This window comes from Ovis aries, chromosome 8 (assembly GCF_016772045.2).
Source record: "Ovis aries strain OAR_USU_Benz2616 breed Rambouillet chromosome 8, ARS-UI_Ramb_v3.0, whole genome shotgun sequence".
NCBI classification, from domain to species: domain Eukaryota; kingdom Metazoa; phylum Chordata; class Mammalia; order Artiodactyla; family Bovidae; genus Ovis; species Ovis aries.
In genome coordinates this window covers 69,175,872-69,195,630 of record NC_056061.1, presented here as the reverse complement: position 1 = coordinate 69,195,630, position 19,759 = coordinate 69,175,872, and the positions used below count along the sequence as shown (strand labels likewise).

The following is a 19,759-nucleotide window of genomic DNA, read 5'->3' as shown; positions in this document are numbered from 1 at the left end:
TCAAAATATATTAATTTTTCCACTTGGGATTAGGACTAGAAACAACAAAAGATCACATGAAAAAAAGAAATTGATTATGGGGTAAATGACGCTGGATTAGCAGGAAGTTAAAGAGCAATGACTGGAAAAATCTTAATTTGACTTTGCCAACTAAGGGAAAAAAACTGAACATTTATACAATATGTACAACCTCTGTGCACTCACACTACAAATTAAATCCACACCTGTGAAATTTCCTGGCTCATAATACAGGGTATTTGTACAAGTAGTATAAATTTAAAGGAAAATTGGCCATAATAAAAAAAAAAGTTTAGACCATGTATTTGCAGGTTTGTAGCTAAATCAAAGTTAGCTAATCCATACACAGACACTCATTAAGAAAATATCATCACCTTTGCAAAAAGGGACATACACTCTATGCCTTGTTAAGATCTCATTAACTTGGAATAAGTTGTAGTCAAAGACAAACAGGTTTTACCTACCACACTAGATTTTAATTACAGCTAAATATAGTTGCTAATTTTATATTCATGTAAACACCTGCAATGCCTGTGTCAAGATTTCTGAGCAATAAGATTTCTGTGAACCTAAAAGCATCAAATGAACCAATCACAAATTAATTACCTTATTCATGGAAATATTATTCAGGTCTCAAGTATTTTTTCCTTAGGAACTGAGTCCTGCTCAACTGAATTTACTGAAGGCAAGGCAAGCTGAAACTCTAAAATTAGTATTTTGTTATATTGCTTAGTATACATTGCTTAATGATATCCAGAACTCATGACTACCTTAGGACCAAAGAATAATTTCAATAATGAGTTATTATCATTGATGAGAATGTGTTAGGATCACTAGGATACTAACATTTAAGGGTGTAATTTTTATTAATTCTCACCCTCCTCTGTTCCAGAAAAAATTCTCTCATTCTTCTTATCAGTCTGAGATAGAAATTCTTTGTCTAAGAACTTCTGATCTTTAAATAAAAGAGGGAAAAAAAGACTGGCAATACAAACTATTTCAACTGTATGAAATGAAAACAACTCCAGTGCATTTTGGATTTCAAAAACAACAAAGATCACAGTTGAGAAGCAGCTCTTTTCAAAACATTTTGATCTATAATATAAATATTGAGACCATGTTGGCAGACTTTCACACAAGCCCCTAATAATAACAGTTGTTGAAACAACTATACATATAGCAATTTTCATGAGACCAGAGCTTTGAACAAATAAATATTAACTGTCTCATGATTCTATGTCTCCCCGCCTCAAATCTGGATGTTGCAAGATGCTCTTTAAAGAACACAGAAATAAAGTAAACATTTTTTTTCTGGCAATTTCTCAGGAAATTGTAAACTAATAATCTTAGTTGAGAATAAATATATAAATTTTATGATACCTGTTCAGAAAATAGATGTAAAAGAAAGTTCAGACTTCGTCTATTAAGTAGTTTATTCTTGCAAATGCTTTCAAGCTTAACAGTAAACCATTAAGTCTCTGAAGTTCTTTAGTATCATAGCAAAGGATGTTTGAAGTGGACTTTAGAGGGCCCTCTAAGCTACATTTATATAATGATTCAGTTAATATAATGATTTCCCATAATTTGTATTATTAGCAGTATGAACACTGTAACAATCAGTATAAGTCCATCTACAATATACTTGATAAGTATTTTCCAGTTTCTATATGAACATCTGGAACAGTAAAGATTGCCTCTCATGGCAGCAGATCCTAAACTTTCTTCTTTTTATTAAAGCAGGGGGACATGGTACCCTTGAGCTACCTTCCCCTCCTGCTGATATCACGGAACAAACTCGCATTTTCAAAAGATGATCCATCCTCTATTTGAATGTAATGATCATGACTCTTTTAGTTTTTCTCCTTTTTTTTTTTTTGCCTTAGCCTAGAAGTTTCTTTGCCAAACCACTTTTCCTAAACTCCTTTTTAATGTTAGATTTTTAAAGTTTTGTCTTAATGTTACCTGCTTAGTTTCTAGCACATGCTGGAGCCTTTCCTGGGAATATATCCTCTCTCTCATTCCCCTGATAAGGCCTCCTGTCCCTTTGGCAGGATAATGCTAATACATTCTTCTATCTGCAGATGGAAACTTCTAGACTTTGACATCTCAAGGCTTGATTAAGTGCCTCCTCCCTCTACCTATCAACTCCCATAGCAGTTTCCTGCAGACAGTCCTAATACAACCTATTACCTTACCTTCTCTGTTTACATGGCTTTGTGATTCAAGAAATAATGGCAGTGAAAGCAGTAAGACAAGAAAAAAGGCAAGAAGCAATAGGACTTGGTGTTAGATTGCCTGGATGTGACAAACGATGGAGAGAAAATTTTCAAGCAGGATGCCTAAATTTCTGTCTCGGGCAACTGAGTAAGATTAAGGGGAAAAAAGGAATACAGTGAGAGACATGGATTTCGGTTTTGAAAGATCTGTGAAATCACCAACTGAAACATCTAGCGAGCAGTTTGAAGAATTTAGAGCTCAAGAAAGTCAAAGTCTAGAGATAAAGATTTGAAAGTCATCAGCAAATAGAGACAGAGGCCAGAGAAGAGTGCACCAAGTGAAAATAAAGTATGTTTGAGGACAAAATTCTGGAAAATTAGCTAAGTATTGAACAAAGGAAAGAAAGCCAACAAAGAATAAATGGAAGAGATAGCCAACTACAGCAATAAAAGTAAGAGTGTGTGATATGCCAAGAGATGAGAACACTTGGAGAGTATTTCCATGTAAAATGGTACAGAAAGACAATATTAGGTAAGACTTGGGAAAATGTAAGCAATAAAGTCATTGATGATCCTGGCAACCACAGCACTGATGTGGCTGAAGCAAAAGCTAGAATGCATTATATTGAGAGCAAATGGGAAGTGACGATGTAAAGACTGTGAGTGGAAACTGTTTCAAGATGTTTGACTGAGAGAAATGATGAATGAATGAATGTTACAGAACAGCTTATCCTGATGATTCATAAAAACACTGAAAAACAATCTTGGCTAAGCTAACCGCTAACAGATGCAAGAATATATGAATAGTAGTAATTCTAGTCCTAGTTCTTCTAATTAAATAATTGGAGTCCTAGCAATAAAGTCACCAGACAGTGATTGACTAGTTCATCTCACTGCCCTCTAGAAAAGGATCAAAACCAGAGGCACAATTTAATACATGGACATTAAGTCATATAAGAAAAAGACAATAAATCACACACACACACACACATATAACTTCCAAAAATAACTTTTAATACTACTATTAATCTGGAGCACTAATTAGTAACCCTAACTGAAAATCAATTCTAATCTCATTTTCCAAACAGACATATTTTAGGCCTAATTTCCTTGCTAAGAAAATGATACTGAGCTCCTAAGAATTCTATATATAAAGGCAAATGAGGACAGACCTATGTGAAATGACTTCTTTCACCGAAACTAAAATTCTAGCAATTTACCACCTGTGAATCCATGTTCAAGGGAATCACCTAGGGTCCAGAGATAAGCAGTCCCCAAGGGTAATAAAATCAATGTTTACTACAGTCAAATCATAATACTGCAGACTCAGAGAACTAAAAAAATCCATGAAATATATTTCCTATTTAAATATGTTGCCAAAGAATACAGTGTAACTATATCAACAAGGATGATAACAGATGCACAAGAGTTTATCTCAAGGATGAAACAGTCACTACCTTAAAAAAAAAAAAAAATGACCCTCTATTTCAAAATGGTTTAAAATGTTTCACATAGAAAATCATTAGTGTCTTTTTTTTTTTAATAATGCTCTCATTGGATTAAAAAAATACTTTCCTGAGTTTGTGAACTATATTAAAGTAGTTTATTTGGAGTACTTCAGCACCCACTATAATACTGAAAAAGTAATTTCTAAAATATTATCTTGATGTTTAGAACTTCCAAAGTCATAAATTATACAGAATAGCATCTACCAATAACTGGTGCATAAGGTCAAATAGACCTCTTTTTTTAATAATAACTCTTCAATTCTCCTATTTACTAAAATTGCTTACATGGCTCATGTAAAGAAGGTATAATAGCCCACCTCTCACCAAAAAAAAACTTTTTTAAGACAGAAGACAAATTAAACCAGAAAATTGGTCCTTTAGTAGACAACTGTAATTGGACAGAAGGTTCCTGGCAACTGTGAGCCCAGATACCCCTGGCTGCCAAAGCAAGCGTAAAAGGAGAAATTAGCTATATCACCCCTCAGCGTCAGTTCTAGATGGGGTGGGGCAAGACGTCAAGATATTGAAACACATGTGATGTACAAAATAACAGTATTTCCTTAAAAAAAAAATGTATGTGAATATCAGTGCATGAAGTACATGTATGTATAATAACATTTTCTGGAAAGCCACATTCAAAACTGGTTGTTTTGGGTTGTGGTACTTGGGAAATAAAGAATCACAGTGTGGGAGATATCTCACTGTATAATTTATAAGCTTTATATTTATGTTTTTCTTAAAAGAAACATATTTTATGTCTCAAAATCTAATATAAATAAAAGCAAAATAATAAAGAAGAGAGTGGGTGTCAATATACTCTAAGGGCCAAATGATGCTTTCGATTCTGAACATGATAACATGATGAAAATAAAGACGCATGATTTCAACCACATGATTACGAAACAGTTATCATAAAAAGACTCAATGTTCTATTACAGTGTGAAATCAAATTTAAAGATAGCTCAAAGCAGAAATCTAACCATGTTATTTCACAGGACCAGTGAGAGATGAGAGAAAGGGAGTGTGAGAGGAAGAGAGAGGATGAATAAATGGAAAAAAACCAAGAATTGTTCTCAGAATGACTCATAAGAAGAAACTAAAATTCCAAACACATAAAATTCATACTGTAAACAACTATATTCTTAAGTTATGGTCCTGGAGTAAACCATAAAGACGGCTATGAAAATGTCTAGAAAAATAGAGAAAAGAATATTTCTGCTGGTCTAGTCTATCTTTATTATCTTCATCATTAAAGGAAAACTTTGCTGGAGAATCTGGTTAAAAATAATTAATTTCATTACAAGCATAATGAAGTGACAAATCAAATCATGGGAGTTTGCATTTCAGTGTAAACAAACTATTAACAACTTGTAACATATTATACCTTAGAATTTTCTGTTTAAAAAAGTCAACATAATATATTACCATTCTTAAGACACTTAAAATTCATACATATAAATTATAAGCAAGAACCCTTATATGGTGCCAAAAGTCATCACATTCTTATAAAAAAGTAACAGAATAACTGCCAAAGAGACCACAAGCCAAAGAAATTCAGAACAGACTTAAATATTTTAAAAATCTGGATAGAAAAGAAGGGCTAGCTACTAACAGTTCAGAAAACTTGACTGTACTAAAAAGCAAAAAGCCTTTTAATGGCAACCACAAATAATTTGAGGTTTTATGTTATTGATAAAATAATTTACATTAGCTGATAACGGTCCCAAATATATACAAAAAGTTACAACATATTAACCAGCCTAGCAATTCTACTCCTACATGAAATATCCAAAATAAATTACATGTTCACATTTTAAAAAAAAACTGTATAGGAATATTCATAGCAGCATTGTTAATAATAGCCAAAAAGAAGATATAATGCAAATATCCATCAACTGATGAATGAATATATAAAAAATGGTATATCCTACAATGGAATATTACTTAGCAGTAAAAAAAATACCGATACAAACTATACCATGGACAGTTCTTAAAAATATGATGCTCAGTGAAAAAAGCCAGTCAAAGAGTACCACAAACCATATGAAACCATATGAAATATATGGAATGGCAAATCTATAGACATAGAATATAGATTCGAGGTTGCCAGGGGGCTGGAGATTAGAAAACACTGGGAAGGCATTAGGGGACTTCCTTTCAGAGTGATAAAAATTATTTAAAATAGACTGTAGTAATGGGTGTGCGACTCCATGAGTAAACTAAATACCACTGAACTATACAATTTAAAAGGGTTAAGTTACATGGTATGAGAATTAAATCTCAATAAAGCTGTTAAAAAATTTTTTTAATATATTAATAAAACGTTATACTCAGTGATCCCAACCTTATAAATCCTATTTCTGAACCAACTCTGCCAGAGGCAGAAAGGATCTAAACCATTCCAGCCATGAATCATGGATAGTTACTGTAAAGTCTCCTTGTTGTCACCCACATGGCAGCTCTAACCAGGGATGACCAGCCCTCAGTGGGTAGTCAGAAACTGATAGGCAACCACTACCAGGTTTGCAACAGATCACAGGGCTCCTATGCCCAAATCCTTCAATCCAAGATACTTCTTAGTGTCTGACTATCTGAATTTTTCTACACCCTTGTCCTTATGACCTATTTAGCTTACTTGAGTGTGGGCACAAGTCACTTCAGCCACGTCTGACTTGTTGTGACCCTATGGATTGTTGGCCATCAGGCTTCTCTGTCCATGGGATTCTCCAGGCAAGAATACTGGAGCAGGTTGCCAAGCTCTCCTCCAGGGAATCTTCCCAACCCAGGGATTGAACTCGCACCTCTTATGTCTCCTGCATTGTCAGGCATTTGTTTACTACTGGCACCACCTAGGAGAGCTCTAAGTTCTTGACCACTGGGAAGACTGCGCATCCACAAATCCCATGCCTGGATTTGTCCTCTTTGTGCTTCACCCACCAGCCTGGACACCTCTCTGGAGGTGGCTGACAGCAGGAATTGCCATAGGCAGTCTGATCTGACTGCCAGCTTGTACAGCTGGACGTCTGTAGCTAACAGGATACCTATCACTGACCATCAAACTCCAAAACCTTCCACCTCCTAAGCAGATACTAATCAGACAATATGTGAGATTACAGAACAGTTAAGTATTGATGAAACATTTTCTGAGAAAGTGCAAAGTAAGATTTTTTTTCATTTATTTTCAGTTTCCTGGGGTTGAATAAAATCATTTGGAAAGAATTTATCATACTGCAGGGAAGATAAAGAATGAAAATTATCCTAACAGATCACTAAAAATATCCAGTCAATCTCTCAGACAGAACTCAAGAGAATATTTGTGTATTATAGCACATTAAATGGGAGGTGTTTCTTTTTGATGATTATTCCGGTGACTGTCTCAAAGAAACTGTGCGTTCACAGAGAAAATGTCCTCACTGCAAAACAATGGATAATTCAATACCACAGTTCTGAGAGATAATGTATTTCTGTTTTCAAAATAAGAAGTGGGAGATTATATTTCAAGTTTCTCAACTCCTTAAAAACTATATTATCTGACTGAGTAGGTGAAAGAATTATAAATCTACACTCCCAATTCATTCTCTTAAATGCCTCTTTGCAAATAAACAATGAAGTGTTGGCAAAGTACTAAATTATGCCATTTATTAATTGCCTAAAAGCAAACTGAAAGAAAGGTAAGAGTTTAAAATGGTGTATACTCTTACACAGCATCTCAAACATTTGTGAAAGCTAATCATTGGTATGTTCTCATTATTACCACAGAATGAAAATAAACACGTAAGTCTAAATATTAGCAGCCATTTGAGAAGTGAGTTTCTATGGTTCAATACTGAAAACAATATTTTATAAAAGTGTATATCTCTGCTGTTAAGAAAGACAATATAAAGGTCTGAGGACACAGAAGCCATATTTGCTAATACTTTAGTCCTCATACTTCTGGAATTTTCCAGGGAAAAATGTAGTTAAGGTAAAAACCTCTCCTTAATCTGGCTGTAAATTTCTGATACAGTCAGCTCTCCATAACTGTGGGTTCATCTTCCTCAGATTCAACAAATCTCAAATCAAAAATGTTTAAAAAAAAAATTCCAAAAAGTGCCACAAAACAAAATTTGAATTTTCTGTGTGCTAGCAACTAATTACATAGCATTTACACTAAGTATTCGGTATTATAAGTAATCTAGAGATGATTTAATGTACATAGGAAGATGTGCATAGGTCATATGCAAATATTCAACTATTCTATGTATATGGATCTTTGGGTTTTGGTATTTGCAGGAGGTCCTGGAGTCAATCCCCTGCAGACACCTGGGACAACTGTACTTGGAGGGCGGGGAGGGAGGGGAAATGCCCAGAGACTCTGTATCCGTGTACACAAATGTTTCTCAATTCAATTTCCTTTTTTGTTTCAGTGTATTTAGAAAAGACTTTTTTATTCGATACAGTTGTCATGCAGAATCCAGACATGACAAATAACCGAAAATCCCAATTTTTAAAAAGGATTTTCATATCCTTTAGAGCAAGTGGCTTTCTAATAGGACTGAGTCAAGAGAAAATTGAGTTTTTCCTCACCAGAATTTTTCTTCTCAAGATACTCTGAAGGCTGGATGAGCCTCAGGGCACTCAAAGAGCTTACAGAGATGTGGGTACTAATAAATTTCCTTATGTCTTGATGTACCCTAGGGTCTCCTCAGGTCCCTCAGAAGCCAACACATCTGAGGGACTTTTCCCTTAACATCTGAATGTCAGTTCTCCAGGATTTCTCAGAAAAGTTCAGGATTACTTCACCATGAAAAATTTCGCTTTTCTTCCTTCTAAATTCTTTTCCTTGCTTTTCAGAGCATTAGTATGCCATAGTGACGAACCAGACATTATTGTCTTCCCAATGTCAACTGGAATTTCAACAAAATTTTAAACAAAATGAAAACTTTTTTTTGTTGTTTTTTATAAAAGGAAAAAAAAAAGAACTTGAAGCCCTCACAAACAAGAAATGGGAGAATCAGCAAACTCAAGGAGAACTGACCCACAGCAGATGAAATGAAAGAAAATATTCTATATTTCCTTGAAATCGTGACAAGCACTGCTCTCAACATCTTTGATTACCTGCTAAATTACCATCATTTTCCAGTATCTACGCCCAGCTCTCTGTTCTGCCTGCTCCTCCTTTCCAACACAAAACCAGTTTTTCCCTTAATTATTTGTTCCCACAAATTACCCTGTCGTTTCTGAATTTTAAAGAATGACGAATCACAAACCATGAATATTTTACAAGTTCTGTAAAATGAAATTTCTTTACAAGCTTCCTCTCTTTGTTCCAACACTTGGAACATGAGCTGTAATGGTAAAAATATCCAAGACCAGCAGAGCTGGAGTTTGCCAGGTGAAATGAGTGAATTCCAGGCAGGAAGTTACTCAGGAGCAGGCCCAGAACATCTTAAAATGAATAGTTACATGTGTACATACACACATGGGTTCTTACTTCTAGTAAAGAAATTGCAGAGTGTGCCTTCCTTTCTTATCCTGGGAGAGGGTGTCAGTTAACCAGGCGCAGTAACAGACCAGGTCTGAGAAGAGTCTTCTCAATATAGTTGATCTGACGGTCTCTGCTGCATCATGACCAGTGTCAGGGGACATCATTTCTAATACACTACAAGGACAGAGTGACGAGAGAGCCAAAATTGAAATAAGAAAAGTATCTTCAAATGAGGATATTTCTTCCTTTCCTCACTCAGATCAAAAGAAGCCCCAAAAGTCTTCTTAGGATGCTTATTGTAAAAGATGGGGAGCTGAGTGACGGATAAGGAAGGGTGAAAAATAAAGCAAAAGACAGAGTCAGGTAGGCCAATACTGTCCTCAAGTCACTAAACAGAGGAAAATGTATCAGTGATGTGCAGAATGCCTGAAGAACACCTATGACGAACCATTAAGTTCAAAACTACTCAATAACCATTTATTAATAACCTGCTAGGCATAAGCACCCTGAAGACCATCAAAGTAAGACGAAGCTCTCTTTTTGAATGTTAATCCTTCTCACAATAAAAATTTAGTAACTCCCAGATGCCATTTTTGAATGCTCTACACTTTTAAAAACTGTCTTCCGTTTTCCAAAGTTCCATGCTGCATTAGCAGGTGTGCAATATGTCTAAAATAACATGAATATATTAAATTTTGAAGTGCTCTTATAGGTGGAATTACTTTCTAAATCACGTCCTGGTGGTAAGGGGAGCAAAGTTTCAGCTCAGGAGTACTATAATTACACGGAAACATCTACAATGTAGTTTAAAAAAAAGATGAAGAATTCATCAGTGCTTTAGAGGCTCAGTCTCTATATCTGAAAAACGTATGTTAGCAAGGGCTTTTAGGATTCCATGTCCCTGCTTCTTTGCTGGACAGAGAGAATGGTCATCACAAAAGTCAGAATTGTGGTCAATTCTTAAGAGAAAGGAGGCCGGTCCAACTAGGGAGGCACACAGAGACAGCTTGAAAGGACTGGCAACAACTCTTTCCTGAGGGCTTGGGGTTTTTTTTAATTTAAAAAACGTTTCATTAATTTATTTTTGTCTGCACTGGGTCTTTGTTGCACAGGCTTCTTCTCTGAGTTGCAGAGGGTGGGGGCTGCTCTCCAGTTGCTGTGTGTGGCTTCTCAATGTGGTGGCTTCTCTTGTTGTGGAGCACAGGCTTTAAGGCATGCAGGCTTCGGCAGTTGTGGCTCCTGGGCTCTAGAGCAAAGGCTCAATAGTTGAGGTGCATGGGCTTAATTTCTCCACGGCATGTGGGATCCTCCTGTACCAGGAATTGAACCTGCGATGACGGGCAGATTCTTTACCACTGAGCCACCAGGAAGGCGCCAGGGCTTGCTTTTATTATGATTCTTCATACTGAACATATATGCTTTATATATTATTCTATATATATGCTGTACTGCACAATAAGAAGAAATACACTGAGTGTTCCTAGAACACACAAAAAAACTGGTATCAGCGACTTGTCTCATGGGAAAAAAATACTCACTACACATCTTTTCCACTTTTTAAAAAATTAAACATAGGCAGCACTTTTTGAAAAATCAGTAAAAGTCAATATGTTAAAACTTCACCCATTCATCACATTAACATCAAGGGTAGGTCATGAAGATCTGCATTCACCGTTAAAGGGAAAGACCTCAAATATGAGAGTTAGTGTTTCTAATGCCCACATTCAGTATAAAAAGTTTTTTGAAAAAGAGCTGCAAATGTAGTAACCAACTTTCCATACACACGGTGGTGGTGGTGATGGTGGTGGTTTAGTTGCTAAGCCGTGTTTGACTCTTGTGACCCCATGGACTATAGCCCACCAGGCTTCTCTGTCCATGGGATTTCCCAGGCAAAAATATTGAAGTGGGTTGCCATTTCCTCCTCCACACACATGGTAATCATCAAACTTAACAGCTGTAGAGCCTTATTTCTACAGCTCAAATATCCAAGATGTATTATGCTGCTGCTGCTGCTAAGTTGCTTCAGTCGTGTCCGACTCTGTGCGACCCTATAGACGGCAGCCCACTAGGCTCCTCCGTCCCTGGGATTCTCCAGGCAAAGATGTATTTTAGGTACAAGTTAAGTGACCTGATTAGTTAAACCAGTCCTATCCCAGATCCTCCTACCTCCCAGGGCAGGTTGTTCTTCTCCACAATGACAGTTGATATATCCCAAGAAGATATGGATTGTGAATCAGCCAATCTCTAACCCTAGGCCTCAGAGTGGGAAATTAAGATTCATAGAATAAGAAACTCTCTATCTCAAAATAAAATCAACTGTTTCCAAGTCCTCTAATTAGATGACTCAATTTAGATAATCAATAACCTAAAAAATCCAGTTCAGACAGCAATCAATAAATGAATGTTTTACCTAAGTAATATCAAGTAATATCTACTAAAGAAAAAGTCAAAGAAATGCTACAAGTATTGGAAGTTCTAAATAAGCATGGTTTTAGCAGAGCTTCAGTGGAATTCCTGTGAGATAAGAACCAATGGTTTCAGAGGGAAGTTTAAAGCACTGGAGTTCTGTATACATTTCGAAAAATGAGTTACCACATTCCTCCCAGGAATGCAATAATGAAAGCATAGTATATGCATTTAGATAGCAAAGGAAATATACATTGGGACAAAAACTGTAAGAGATGAATAAAACACCTGATTAAAGTCATGTTTATATATATACCCCCAAAGAATTGAATGCAGGGACTCGGGCACTGTACACCCATACTCACAGCAGCATTATTCACAAAACCAAAAGATGGAAGCAGCCCAAATGTTCATCAATAGAAAAATGGATAAGCAAAATGTCTTATCCAACATACAATGGAATAGTGCTCACCCTTAAAAAGGAAGGAAACTGACAAACGCTGCAACATGGATGAATCTTGAGGACAAGATGCAAAGCAAAATAAGCCAGCCGTCAAAATAAATACACAGTATGATTCTTCCTTTCTGAGGTAACTAGAGTATTCAAAATCAGAGACACCAAGTAAATGCTGGTTGCCAGGGTCTTAGGGAAAGAGGGAATGAAAAGTCATTGTGTAATAGAGTTTCAGTTTTACAAAAGGAAAAGAGTTCTGGAGATGAATGATGACTATGGTTGCATAATAATGGAAATGTACGTAATGTTGAATTGCATACCTAGAAATTACTAAGATAGTAAATTTTATCTTTATGTGTGTATTATACCACACATGGACAGAGGAGCCTGGTAGGCTACAGTCCACGGGGTCGCAAAGAGTCGGACACGACTGAGCGACTTCACTTTCACTATTATACCACAACTTTTAAAAGAGAAAGTAAAAATCAACCCATATGGTGCTGAAACAATTATTTTCTAGCATACCTGTTACCAAAATTACACATGTATATAATTTCATACGTTTGTATACTTATATCAAACCTATAATGGTTGTATATTTCCCTGTTTCCTCCATGAACTACAGGCAAAATAAATGTTAATATATCCTATGTTTATGTAAAAAAAAGGAAAACATTAATGATAAAACATTAATGAATCCTGAAACATTATACTAAGTGAAATGTCAGACACAAAAAGGACAAGCAGTGCATAACTCCACTTATATGAGATGCCTAGAGAGACAAATTCACAGAGACAAAAGCAGAACTATCAAGGGAATGGGGAGTTACTAATTCATGGGTACAGAGACTCAGTTTGAGATAATGCAAGAGTGCTGGAGATGGATAATGGTGTGGTTATACAACAGTGTGAACGTACCCAATGCCCCTGAGCTGAACACTTCCAAATGATTAAATGGGTACCAAACGGGGCCTGATCTACTCAGGCACAAGCTACTCCCCAGAGCTGCAAACTGAGCCCTGGTCCCATAAATGCACGAAGTGAACAGTGTGTGAGAAAAATAAGAGCACAAACTTGATGTCAGATGGGTGACACACTCAATATTGGAGGAAACACAGCGGTCGGTCAGGCTACCGAGGAGCAACAGAACAAAGGAACATCCACTCACTTCCAGACAGTTGCTGCCATGTCCGAGCCCAAGGTTACCACAACAACCAATTCTCCAAGAGAAATTATTTTGAACTAATGGAAATGAAGCTTCTCATAAAATATAGCTCTGGGGTCGTATCTTGAAGGTGGAGTACAACTGCAGAATGAGGGACTTCTCTGGTGACTCAGTGGATGAGATTTCACACCCCTGATGCAGGGGACCTTGGTTCAATCCTGGGTCGGGGAACTAAGCCTGTGTGCTGCAACTACTGAGCCCTCACGTCATTAACTAGTAAGCCCGTGCACCATAACGAAGATTCTTCACAGCGAAAACAGATAATTTTTCAAAATTGGAGAATGAGAGTAGAAACCATTTCAGGTATCTATAAGGTACTTGGTCCTTAATCTAGTAGAAGACCTAGCATTAGAAAAGAAGTACTTTAAACTCAGTGTGCAATTTTTGCCACTTGTCTGTAAAGTCTAAAATTATATCAAAATTAGAAGAGTTTTTAAAATTTAAAAAAAAAGGAAAAGAGGTACTTTGCTAACAGGAAATCTGCAGATATTTCTGAAAGCCATGTTAAGAATTATGGACTATTTATTACTGATGCATAAGCTTTCTTACTGATGCATAAGAGCTTTTCAGATTCATTGAAATAATTTTTGTAGTACCTGAAAAACAAATGGAAAAGGTTAGAGATTATAGGGGGAATGGTTGAAAAATTTAAATCAGCAGTCTCATTAATTCTCTAAGTAAATATCAACTACTTAATATATATATATAAATATTTTCATTGAAGTATAGCTGATTTACCATACTCTGTTACTTTCAGGTATAGAGCATACTGATTTGTCTTCTGTGTTTTTTTGTAGCTTATATTCCATGGATAGGCTATTAAAAGATATTGGGTAGCATAGATAACTCTCTATGCTATATAGTAAATCCTTGTTTCTTATCTACATATATTTTAATCAAGAACTTTATAAATCTACATTCACTTTCTTTAAAAGTTTGAGGCAGTGAAACTTTACTGGCCACTGTGAGGTCTTAATTTCTGTGATACAGCTACAGAAATATTGTCTCAAAAGAAAACTATTTACTTGGCCCAGTGTCAATGGAAAGATTTTCAGCTGGAAATTGATTTTTCCCATTTCAGTCTTAGAACTAAGCTTTATAAATCTCCAATTTTGTTTCTATTTTCAAAATAATTAAGCATTATTCAATGTTTCCCAATAATTTCTGACATATATGCAGGTATAAAAGGAAGGTAAAATTTATTCAGCTGATCCAAAGAAATAATTTATGCTTTGTTCCACATTGCATAGAATTGATTCTAATAAGTAACAGATGACTGAAAGGCACTAGGAAAAATATTCAGACCAAATCAATTCACAAGTATTTTTATTATTACATTTCCTCATAAACTTGGTAGCTTTTCTCTGAACAAAGCATACCAATTTTTTCCCTTGAATCCTCAAGCTTCTAAGCCACTTCCTTTGAAATATCTAAGGGAATTCTAACTGTAGTGGATTTATGTCAGATACTGTTTATAAACCAAAAACAGGCAAAATGCTTCCTTAACAAAGTTCCAGTTTTCAATTCTGAGACTTAACAAAGTCAAAAAATCACAAGTATCAAATGTACATAGGAATCAAATATACAAACACCTAACCAACAAATAATCCTATCAAATTTCTCCATGGAAAACGTACACCATAAAAACACAACTCAGAGTTATGTAAGTACACAGATTTTCATACACCAGGTAGCTTGTATGGGTATTTGAAATATCTGATGAAGGTAGAAGAGACATTTTTGTAAGACTCTATCTGATACTGGGGGCTTACCCAATGGCTCAGTGAGTAAAGAAGCCTCCAGCAATGCAGGAGACGCAAGGAGATGCAGGTTCCGTTCCTGGGTTAGGAAGATCCCCTGGAGAAGGAAATGATAACCCACTCCAATATTCTTACCTGGAAAATCCCATGGACAGAGGAGCCTGGTGGGCTACAGTCCAAAAGGTCACAAAGAGTTGGACACAACTGAGCGACTAAGCACACACATCCAGTACCAGTTAATTCATTTTGTTGTTGTTCATTCATGGCTGACCTAGTATTATGATGTTTACTGTGTCTGCTCTGTATTTGAAATTTAGCTTTCTCGTGTGCTCGAATTACATCCATTGGTTTCTTTCCAGTAGCATCTCATCATTTCCTCCATGTATATCATCTAACTGGATACAAGTCTCTCAGCCTCATGAATTTGGTTTCATGGCATTTGGTTTAATTCCACTGCCCAAATAAACAAATAATGACCATACTCATTGCCTCATGAAATATTGACTTTTAAACTAAGTTCCTAAAACTCCTACTCAAATGCTTTCTTAAAGGTCTAGGACTTTCTATACTAGCCTAGTACTATCTTGCCAAGAGCCTGCTGGACATCTCTAGCTGGAGAGCTGACATATGTCAAAATCTCAATAAATTTAGAGCACAACCATCCCCTCCCATTGTCCCTTCTGTCCAGTCTCAGCCAACCTTAGCCTCACTTCACTCTTTCTGGTAATGGTGCTCACAACCATACCTCTGGTCCTCTTAGCTGAAATCTTGGAAAGCATCTCCAACTCTTCCTTTCTCTTCTCTTATATACCCCGGATAACCAGATATCAGTGACTATTTTCTACTAATTCTAACTGCCCAAATCAACTAATGCTTGTTGACTTTCACTGATATTTCCGTTCTTGTTTATTGTCTTGCCTATAGCATTAATAACATCACCATACCTGGTTCTCCCTGTTCCTTCCACCTACCTCTCTATGTTACATTTTGTGGTTGGATTAATCTTTCTAAGATACAGCGAGGCTCTCTCCTTTGCTCAAAAACCTTTAACAACTTCTTTGAATCTAGAAAGCATCACACTCAAAAATTTTTAGAAGAAATCCAAATTCTCTGACCTAATTCTACCTTTTTTCTTTTAATAAGTACTACTTGGTGATACTGCCTTAATCCCTGTTCTAAAACACTACCCAACTGTCCCTTCCAACCCTGGTGCCCTTTTCACCTTTCTACCATTCTCGCAGTCCCCAGATTACCAGTTTTCCCAACTAGAACCTATGTCTCTCAAGTCAGAATTACTATGATACTTTGTGCCTCTCTTTCAATAATAACTTCACCCTACTTGTCTTCTTTTATTGCTACAGTGATACAGTTTTATCTGCCCTCTAAAATTCCAGAGTTTTTTTAAAGGCATCACTATCTTTCAACTTTATATCTTTCTTTCTTCTACCAAGGCAGGATAATTTCCCTAAGATGTGCTCTACAACCTGTTGTTGAATGACACGAACAAATTTCATAAATATTCATTAAAAAAAGAAAAAAGCCTTGAAATCTGTAAAACACTGACACAGCAAAGAATGAATTGGGAATATTGAAACTAATATATTTCCTCTTTTTACAGCTTGCAAGGCCCAAGGACCTTTTACACCAAGAATTTCAAACAGCTGACTCAGGCATCTATTCCAAAGGGGGCTATTCTTTTTCTTCACTAAATTCTGTGTGTACCATACTGAAATTGAAAGAAACCCTCCTCGGTGTCCTAAACAAGATCCATTTCAGTCTATGAATGAAATACAAATACAACACTTTGTAAAGAATTTCAAAGATGCATTTTATATCTAAGTTCCTTAAATGATTGAAATACTTTGTAGATGTAAACTTTACTGATGTCAGTAATGTTTCTATTAAGATTTATAAAATGTAGTGCCTTGGACTGCAAGGAGATCCGATCAGTCCATCCTGAAGGAAATCAGCCCTGAATATTCACTGGAAGGGCTGATGCTGAAGCTGAAACTCCAATACTTTGGCCACCTGATGCGAAGAACTGACTCATTGGAAAAGACCCTGATGCTGGGGAAGATTGAAGGTAGGAGGAGAAGGGGACAACAGAGGATGAAATGGTTGGATGGCATCACTGACTCGATGGCCATGAGTTTGAGTAAGCTCCAGAAGTTGAGAATGAACAAGGAAGCCTGGGGTGCTACAGTCCTTGGGGTCACACAGAGTCGGACACAACTGACTGACTGAACAGAACAGTGTCAATCAATTATTTCAAGCTTCCTCACATCACAGATGAAGAAACTGAAGGTCAGAGAACTTAAATGACTTGATTCAACTCATGCAGCTCATAAAGTTGCAAAGTCAGGATCCACACTGTATTCAGTCCTCAAGTCAAGAGAGCCACTCTGCTGAGTGATAAAACACAGCCAGTATAAATGTAAGTTTATATGAGAGATTCTTCTGTAATTTTCTGGAAAAAACCTGGTTGATAGGAAGCACTGTCATGGCATGTCTCTATAACACCTCTCCTACAGTCAGCCTTCTGCAGCCACAGGTTCAACTGATTCAACCAACCTCATATCAAAAGCATTGGGTGCTAAGTGGCTTCCATTCTGTCTGACTCTGCGACCCTATAGACAGTAACCTGCCAGGTTCCTCTGTTCATGGGATTCTCCAAGCAAGAATACTGGAGTGGGTTGCCATTTTCTACTCCAGGAAATCTTTCTGACTCAGGGATTGAAACTGTGTCTTATCTCTCCTACATTGGCAGGCAGGTTCTTCACCACTAGCTCCACCTGGGAAGCCCTCAAAAGTATTAGAGAAAAGAAAATTCCACATAGTTCCAAAAAGCAAAATTTGAATTTGACACATAGCAGCAGCAGCAATTATTTATATAGCACTTACACTTACAATGATTTACAATGTAAATCATGTAATTTACAATGATTTACATAGTATACCCAGTATATTAGGTACTATAATTAATCTAGAGATGGTTTAAAGTATATGGGATGATATGTATAGGCTAATATATGCAAATACTAAGCCATTTTATATAAGGGACTTGATTTTGTTCTCCTAGGGTCATGGGTGGACCAAGGGACAACTTATACTTTTTGCTTTAAACATACCTTCCCAGTAAGTACTGTCTTTATACTAGTATTATAAAATTACTAATAATATCACTCTCAGATATGTAGATGTCACCACCCTTATGGCAGAAAGTGAAGAGGAACTAAAAAGCCTCTTGATGAAAGTGAAAGAAAAGAAACCTATATGCAGGTCAGGAAGCAACAGTTAGAATTGGACATGGACCAACAGACTGGTTCCAAATAGGAAAAGGAGTACGTCAAGGCTGTATATTGTCACCCTGCTTATTTAACTTATATGCAGAGTACATCATGAGAAACGCTGGGCTGGAAGAAGCACAAGCTGAAATCAGGATTGCTGGGAGAAATATCAATAACCTCAGATATGCAGATGACACCACCCGTATGGCAGAAAGTGAAGAGGAACTAAAAAGCCTCTTGATGAAAGTGAAAGACGAGAGTGAAAAAGTTGGCTTAAAGCTCAACATTCAGAAAACGAAGATCATGGCATCTCATCCCATTACTTCATGGCAAATAGATAGGGAAACAGTGGAAACAGTGTCAGACTTTATTTTGGGGGGCTCCAAAATCACTGCAGATGGTGATGGCAGGCATGAAATTAAAAGACGGTTACTCCTTGGGAAGGAAAGTTATGACCAACCTAGATAGCATATTAAAAAGCAGAGACATTACTTTGCCAACAAAGGTCCGTCTAGTCAAGGCTATGGTTTTTCCTGTGGTCATGTATGGATGTGAGAGTTAGACTGTGAAGAAAGCTGAGCAACGAAGAATTGATGCTTTTGAACTGTGGTGTTTGAGAAGACTGTTGAGAGTCCCTTGGACCGCAAGGAGATCCAACCAATCCATTCTAAAGGAGATCAGCCCTGGGTGTTCTTTGGAAGGAATGTTGCTAAAGCTGAAACTCCAGTACTTTGGCCACCTCATGCAAAGAGTTGACTCACTGGAAAAGACTCTGATGCTGGGAGGGATTGGGGGCAGGAGGAGAAGGGGATGACAGAGGATGAGATGGCTGGATGGCATCACTGACTCGATGGACATGAGTTTGGGTGAACTCCAGCAGTTGGTGATGGACAGGGAGTCCTGGCATGCTGCAATTCATGGGGTCGCAAAGAGTCGGACAGGACTGAGCGACTGAACTGAACTGAACTATATTAATTAGTCTTCTCTAATTTTCAAATAGAGGTGGTTCAGAATGAAATAGATACCATTTGCAACAATCATTGGCCCAGCATGAGAAAAGCCACTTTCCAAAGCAGATGGGAGTTTCTACAATCCTTTCCTGTTTTCTAGAGTGAAACTTCCTCTTTTGGAGGAAACATGTGTGAAAGATCCATTTATAAATAAAATTCTATAAATGTTCATGCTTTATTTCCCCTTGGATTTGATGATACAGCATTATAATACAGACGATTTATAAAATACCTGTGAAGATATCAGAACAAAACACCTATTATTAATCCCATTTAAAAATAATAAACCAGCATATCTCTCTTATCAGCTGATCCCACAAATTTGTATATGGCTATTGTTCTTAAATCTGGTGTCATAATTCTACTATTTTCTTTTTCTTAATTATGGAACACCACACTTTGTAAGAC

At 36.7% G+C, this 19,759-nt stretch overlaps 1 protein-coding gene across 29 annotated transcripts in view; it reads right to left on the bottom strand.

The window, feature by feature from the left end:
- The window catches only part of UTRN (utrophin), a 555,518-nt gene that overhangs the window by 199,536 nt on the left and 336,223 nt on the right, over window positions 1–19,759 (bottom strand). For 4 of the 29 annotated variants that reach the window (XM_060419793.1, XM_042253583.2, XM_060419794.1 and 1 more), the window contains exon 1: window positions 1–19,759. This exon is cut by the window's left edge and continues 17,545 nt beyond it; it is cut by the window's right edge and continues 31,480 nt beyond it. The exons of the other annotated variants lie outside the window; for them this stretch is intronic. The gene's annotated coding sequence lies outside the window, so the exon portion shown is untranslated. 29 annotated transcript variants of the gene reach the window in all.